Source organism: Dicentrarchus labrax, unplaced genomic scaffold (assembly GCF_905237075.1).
Source record: "Dicentrarchus labrax unplaced genomic scaffold, dlabrax2021, whole genome shotgun sequence".
NCBI classification, from domain to species: Eukaryota; Metazoa; Chordata; class Actinopteri; family Moronidae; genus Dicentrarchus; species Dicentrarchus labrax.
Genome location: NW_026136720.1, coordinates 20,732,657 through 20,739,321, shown reverse-complemented (window position 1 = coordinate 20,739,321; position 6,665 = coordinate 20,732,657).

The window sequence follows — 6,665 nt, the reverse complement described above, 5'->3', positions numbered from 1 at the left end:
GAACAGCACTGTCATGATGTAACAGTGAGCGAAACCTGCTGAGGGAGTCTGTGTCAGGCAAATGACAGCAGCAGTTGTGACTTACAACATGTTTAATAGCATGTACGTCTTCCTGCCATTTACACTGCAAGAATCCACAATTCAGTTAATTCAGTGTCAGGAGATCCGGTGGTGGTGATAATGTGTATTTCCAGGCTTCACCACCTCAATGCACGTAATGAGAGGTGGCAGTGACCTAACCCTCATGCAAGGATGAGAACCGAACAAAGAACTAATTAGACAGAAGGGGATGCATAGATCGGATTTGGGAGAGGAGATGTCATTCAGTGAGGAGATGTGGGGTATTTATTCAGAAGATCAGAAAAGGTCTTGATACTCTTGACATTAATGTGGTTGGTTTAAATTCTCAGACCAGCTGTGTAAAAACTCTCTGGGAAACAGGAGGAGGAATGTCCCTCTATGTCCCTGCTAAAACATTTTCAGCCCCACTGAATGTTCATGTTTTCCAACGGAGAAACCACTTATCTTTGGCGGCCACGTTTACCTCAAATTATAGTGACGAAATTAAATAAAAACCCAATAACAGAGTATATACTCAGAACATATGGGGTAGATTTGCACATTTAGTCTTTTGTTGATTTAGTGTCATCCTAAACTGACTAAAATGTTATGAAGAAGATATGTTCTTACAAAAATATGATTAATGAATCATTTGACAGTATTAAAGTCATTACTCACTAAGCTAATTACAGTTAATACAGTTGAATGAGACCAGTATACTGATGGCCTATTTCTGCTTCAGGAGAGAGTCTATCAGACCTTTTCAATTCAGTCACACTGAGACTGCAAACAAATGGTCGAGGTCGAGGTCAAATTCTTGGCCTCATTATTTGTAATGCAAAGAAATGTGCAGTTTCCCTACTGACCTATGTGTGTTGTTTTCTGTCTCAAACACTAATGGATTGCTGATGTTGCCACATGACAAGCTTAACAACAACAATGTGACTTTGGTGGGAATGTGCTAATATAGTGAGGTTGAAAGAAAGGCAGTTTTCAATTACAATTTCATTTATATTTTCTGCATGAACTGCAAATAAATGTTGATTTTTGGCATGAATTTAGATTAGTACTTCTTTATTACGGTTAAAGACAAACATTTATAATGACAAAGAATAAACAGTAACCCATTAGGAAAGAGATTAGACTGATTATTGGATTAAAACTTAAAAGACGTTAGCATATTATCACTAAATGGCAGCATGCAGATACAGCTTGAGCAGTTAATATGTAGGCTGTATGTTTTGACTGTATTTTTAATAGTTTACAATTGTCCAGTTCAGAAATTTTAAGTGCTTCAAGTATAAATTATTATGTTTTGCTACCAAATGAACATTCAGAAAAGTGTGGAACGGTGGTGCAGTGGTTAACATTCAGACCTCACAGCAAGGAGGTTTTGTGTTTGAATCCGCCCTCTGGCTGGGGCCTTTTTGTGACTGGGGCTGGGAACGTTTTGATTGGAGTTTGCATGTTCTCCTTGTGTTTGTGTGTGTTTTCTCCAGCTCCCCTGCACACATTCCAAAGACATGCACTTTAACAAGTTATTTGGTGACCATAGGTGTGAATGTGACAGGGAATTATTTGTTTGTGCCTTTTGCCCAATGTTAGCTGGGATTGGTTCAAGCTCCCTGTGACCCTGCAAAGGATACCGTAAGCGGGTATAGGCCATAGATGGATGGAACATTCAGTATATTCAAGAAGAGTTTACAGCCATGCTTCTACATCAAAAGAGAAGCTATCACCAAAGTTATCACAATTTATCCTGAGGGATCCCCTAAGTCAGTAGACGTCATCCTCTGTGGACCACGAATGTCTGTACAGAATCCTGACAATCCATCCAGTAGTTGTTGAGATATTTCAGTTTGGACCAAAGTGGTGGACCAACCAACCAACCAACCAACCAAATATCATAGAATATTAGAATGGCAATGTCATGGCTAAAAACGTTTTTTATCCTGAATAAATGTGCCACCTGCCACATATGACCTTTTCCACTGCTCATATTAAGTCATCTAACTAAACTGGCTACAAGAATTCATCACAACACACATAAACAATAAAATGAATAAAAAAACAAAGCATAGAACAAGTCCTTTGTTGTATTGGTTGCAACAGATGTATAGCAGCAGTAGCAGAAAAAAAGCAATCTGAGCATCTTAGTTTCTAGGACAAACTGTCCTTCAGCTGCCCCTGATGAACTGCAGGCAGCGTCACAGAGTTGCACATGAGATGCTGGCTGAAAAACAAAACATCTCTCCTGTTTCAACCTCAATGCTGTTTGAGACTGACACCGCTGACCTGGTATTTCGTTTTGTCAGCCAAGCTCCTCACACCGAAGACAAAAGGCAGATCGTGTGAACAACATGAGACACTATCTCTGCTTTGAGAATGAAATATTCAGCAGGTGCTCAGTGGGGAATGAGTCTGAAAAACTGTTGCTTAAAGAGAGTCCTCCTGTTGCTGCCATCAAACCTGACAATAGAAATGGGCCTCAGAAGTGTTGTCAGCGCTGAAGGATTTGTAAGACAGACGAGTTGGTTATATATCATTCAAATAATACCATTTATGGAAAGCATGCCTGTTGTTGAAAACAACTTTAAGGCTGGAATGACAGTGTTGTTCAAACAAACCTTCTTCAACACAGTCTGCCAGAGAAAGTCTCAAAAAATAACTCAGATTCATGTTCTAGGAGGTGTTTGCCTCTTTAGACTTGACCAGGCCTGCAGGTACCACTCAGGACAAGACATGGAATTTTTCAGTGGTCCTTCTGCAGTCTGATGCTGATATGTTTTTAGACTTTGTGTACTTAGATTTGACAATTTTAGGTTAAATAAACATATTATACATATATACATTTTAATAAATCGGCTATTCATCTGTGCATCAAACAGGATTTAAAAACATTTGAATCAGAATCTGATAAAAACAGTCACTAAGTAACTACGATGTTTTATTCAGAACTTTACCTTCGATTGTGCTAATTTAGTGAGGAATATTTAATATTTAATGTTATAGAAATGCTTGGGATTTGAAACTGCACTTTCAGGGGGTTTAAAAATGCATTTAGAAAAGTGTTTACTAAGGGGAGATTAACTAAATTGCGTTCAAACTTAATGTATTTATCAAGAGCAGGTTGTAGGATGGGCTGTACCAGCTCTTGATAAATACATTAAGTAAAAGTTAACCTTTTTTGTTTGTTTGTTTGTTTGTGTTTTTGACACAGACGTTAACTTTTGTTGTAGCCTCAGCTCAACCTTTTTATTGGAAATGTGTCAAATATTAGATCCTGATGTGACTGTTGTGGTTATATTCAAATAAAGGAAGCTCTCTGAAATATTTATTCTTTATCTATATATACATCATCTCACAGTACAGTTTGCAGGTGCACCGTTCAGGTCAGATCAGATTTTGGAAAACATCTTACCCCTGCTGAAAATAAAGATATCATATTTCTTTACATTGTGTGTAAAAACACATGTGTTACATGGAAGGGAAAACATCAGAACTGGGACACTAACATCTGAATATACTTTTCTTCAGGTTTCATGCTTATAGCTAAATCTCTATTACATGGCACATCAAAGAAAAGAAGAAAGATTAGGAAGAAGCGCTTGCGTATCTGCTTCTGTATGTGACTGTATGTGTGCTGTGACAATCCCTGGACAAACTCTTCAGCTCACTGAAGTTCCCATTGTTTCTCTCTGGCAGCGTCCCACATTCCTTGTGGGGAAAGGGTGATTTACTCGTGCAGGTAAATCACAACAAACACAAGGACGCTCATGTCCACAATTCCTATATTTTAACACTTTTTGTTTTTATGTCAACTGGCAGAAAATATATATATCAATAACTGTGGTCCTGACCAAAAATAGTTTATTTTAAAGTGCAGATAAAAAGACAGTGATTGTGAGTTTGAATAAGAACCATCTCTCTCTCTCTGCCAGATCTTCAGTGGAAGTTATGATGATGATAGTGATTGTTGTGGGTGAGGCTCTCGTCAACAATGGAGCCAAGCGTGCAGGCGTTCACAGGAAGGACAAGTTGTCCACTTTTGTTCTTCAGATGATTTGAGATTGTTTGCATGTGCTTTCATAAGTCGGATGGCGGATGCAGTTATAGAGAGCAGCTTATACAGTAGTGTGCTGTTCTGGGAGCTGATCTACAGGGTGTGGACGTATCCTTGTTGATAAATGCTGCCCCAATAACAATTCAAATCATAACTATAAACCATGTCCTGATACTACTTAAACTGATAGAAGAACATAGGAAGGAAAGTTAATTATATCACTAAAATCTTCAAATAATCAAGCACACTTTGGCAAAACTACACTGGACATGAGAGTGTATATACAGTATAATGGCTTTTTTCTAAAGTTGATTCTGTAATGATGACATGTCCATTACCATGACAGGTAAAGCTGAAGTATTAATAAAAAAAGTCAATGCATTAATCACATGGTATGTTTGGTATGCCATAAATACGTGGAGGAGGAAACGTGGCTCCAGTCCCTTGGCCCCTACGTGTCACCTTGTTTGTCTCAGGAAGCAGCCTTCACGTGATAAAAACTCACGCGTGCTGAATTCAGAGCCATGATGTTCATACTAAGCACCTTCATAAGCTGATTGTCTCTGTAATGCAGCCCTGCAGGAATGTCTCACTGTTTCCAGGTAGAGCTGTTCTGAGAGCATGCCCTGCAGTTATGTTATGATCTTCAGAAACTTATAATCTCTGTCTCATTATGCGTCAATTAATGAAAGTCTGCAGCAATAATCAGATACATGTAGGTTGGAGACGGTTGCTTGTTAGCTTTAAAGGTCCAGTGTGTAACATTTAAGAGGCTCTATTGGCAGAAATAGAACATAATATTCATAGTAATGTTTTCATTAGTGTATAAAAAGAATTGTTACGTTTTTGTTACCTTATAATGAGCCTTTTATATCTCCTTGTCGCCTTCCATGGAGGCTGCCATGTTGTGCTACCATGTTTCAACAGTAGCCCAGAATGGACAAACCAGACACTGGCTGTAAATAGGGCCTTTGGCATTTTTGCTAGTTTCGCGGCCACCATAGTTTGTCCTACACGCTTCACAGCCCATTCTTATTTTCCAGATTGTCAAATACAGATGGTCACTACACTGGTCCTTCAAGAATTGTAAATACTGGATCCAAGCAAGAGAAGCTATAAGCTTTAACAATGAAGCAAATGGAGGTAACAACATTAAAGTGGGTGCTGAACCATTCACAAACAACATCATGTTCCCTCCCACCAATCTGTTTGCACTTTTCCCAAACCAGTAGTCTCACAGTGTTCTGTGTGGTTGGACTTTAGGATTATAGTCATCTTGGGGTGGTTGAGGCAGTCTGCAGGAACTGTGTAAGTGGGTAGTCCCTCAGTGGGCTCCATATCCGGCTGATATACCAGTGCCTCAAGTGCCAACAGAGCTGCTCTTTCTAAAAGAAACCTATCTTGCCCGTCAGCTCGGCACTTTGTTACATAAGTCCCGCTGTCCCATTTCCATTCACCATCATGGCTGTACACCACAGAGGAGCAGACTTTTAGCGTAAATATTACAAGTGATAGTTCCTTCCTTCAGTATGTGGGCCCATAAATATTGGATTAAAATGCGCACACACCCTTACTTTTACTCTGTCATGCATATATACAGACTTTATTTCAACACATCAAAATAACTTGAAAAGCTGGCAGCAGGTCCATAGCCTGAGGAACTACAGCCTGATGAATATTTCATACTCTTACACAACCCCCTCAATCAGCCAAACAGCATAACCCACTGCCAGTGCTATTACCCAGTTACATGAGACGAGCAGGAATGCAGCAGCACTTTTATTGTCTTGCAGAACACTTAACAGTGTCCACATGCCACAGGGTTTTATCATGCCCCCAAAAATATGAAGCCAGGCCAGGGGGAGAAGTGACTTTAATTAGCCAAGTACCCTGCACAGTGTACAGAGCATTAGGGCCACCTGGTCAGCACAGAGCCAGCGGAAAGCTATTATCCCCTGTGATTTTACTTATTAACTACACTTTAATCCTGAGGCTGAGATGGAGATGATGGAGACAAGGTCGGGTAAAAATGGATTTTAAAGCCGCAAGATAATTTATTAAAAGTGAAATATGGATGAATAAAGTGTGATTAAAGTTTGACTTGATAGTTTTTGTGGCCAAACTTCATATTATACAATAAGCAATAGATATTATGCATGCAGGCACACACAAGAGCTATTTATGTACTATAGTGTTTCTTTAGTAATTTATGGTGTACCACAACAACAAGAAAAATACTCAAGAGACTGCAAGAGAAAAGTAGACCAAATATTTCATAAGTAGGATGTAGTGAAGTGAAGATGTTACCCTCTCAGACATTATTTGAATGATGTTTACAGGCATGAAGAGGTAAAACTATCGCACACGCAGCATTGGGAGCAATTTGGGGTTCAGTATCTTTCTTAAGGATACTTCGACATGCAGCGTGGAGGAGCCAGGGATTAAACCAACAACCTTCTGATTAGTGGATAATCAATGGGATGCCCCGTGAATAAAAATCTCCACATATGCTTCCGAACAATGCACAGCTTTCCACATTTGC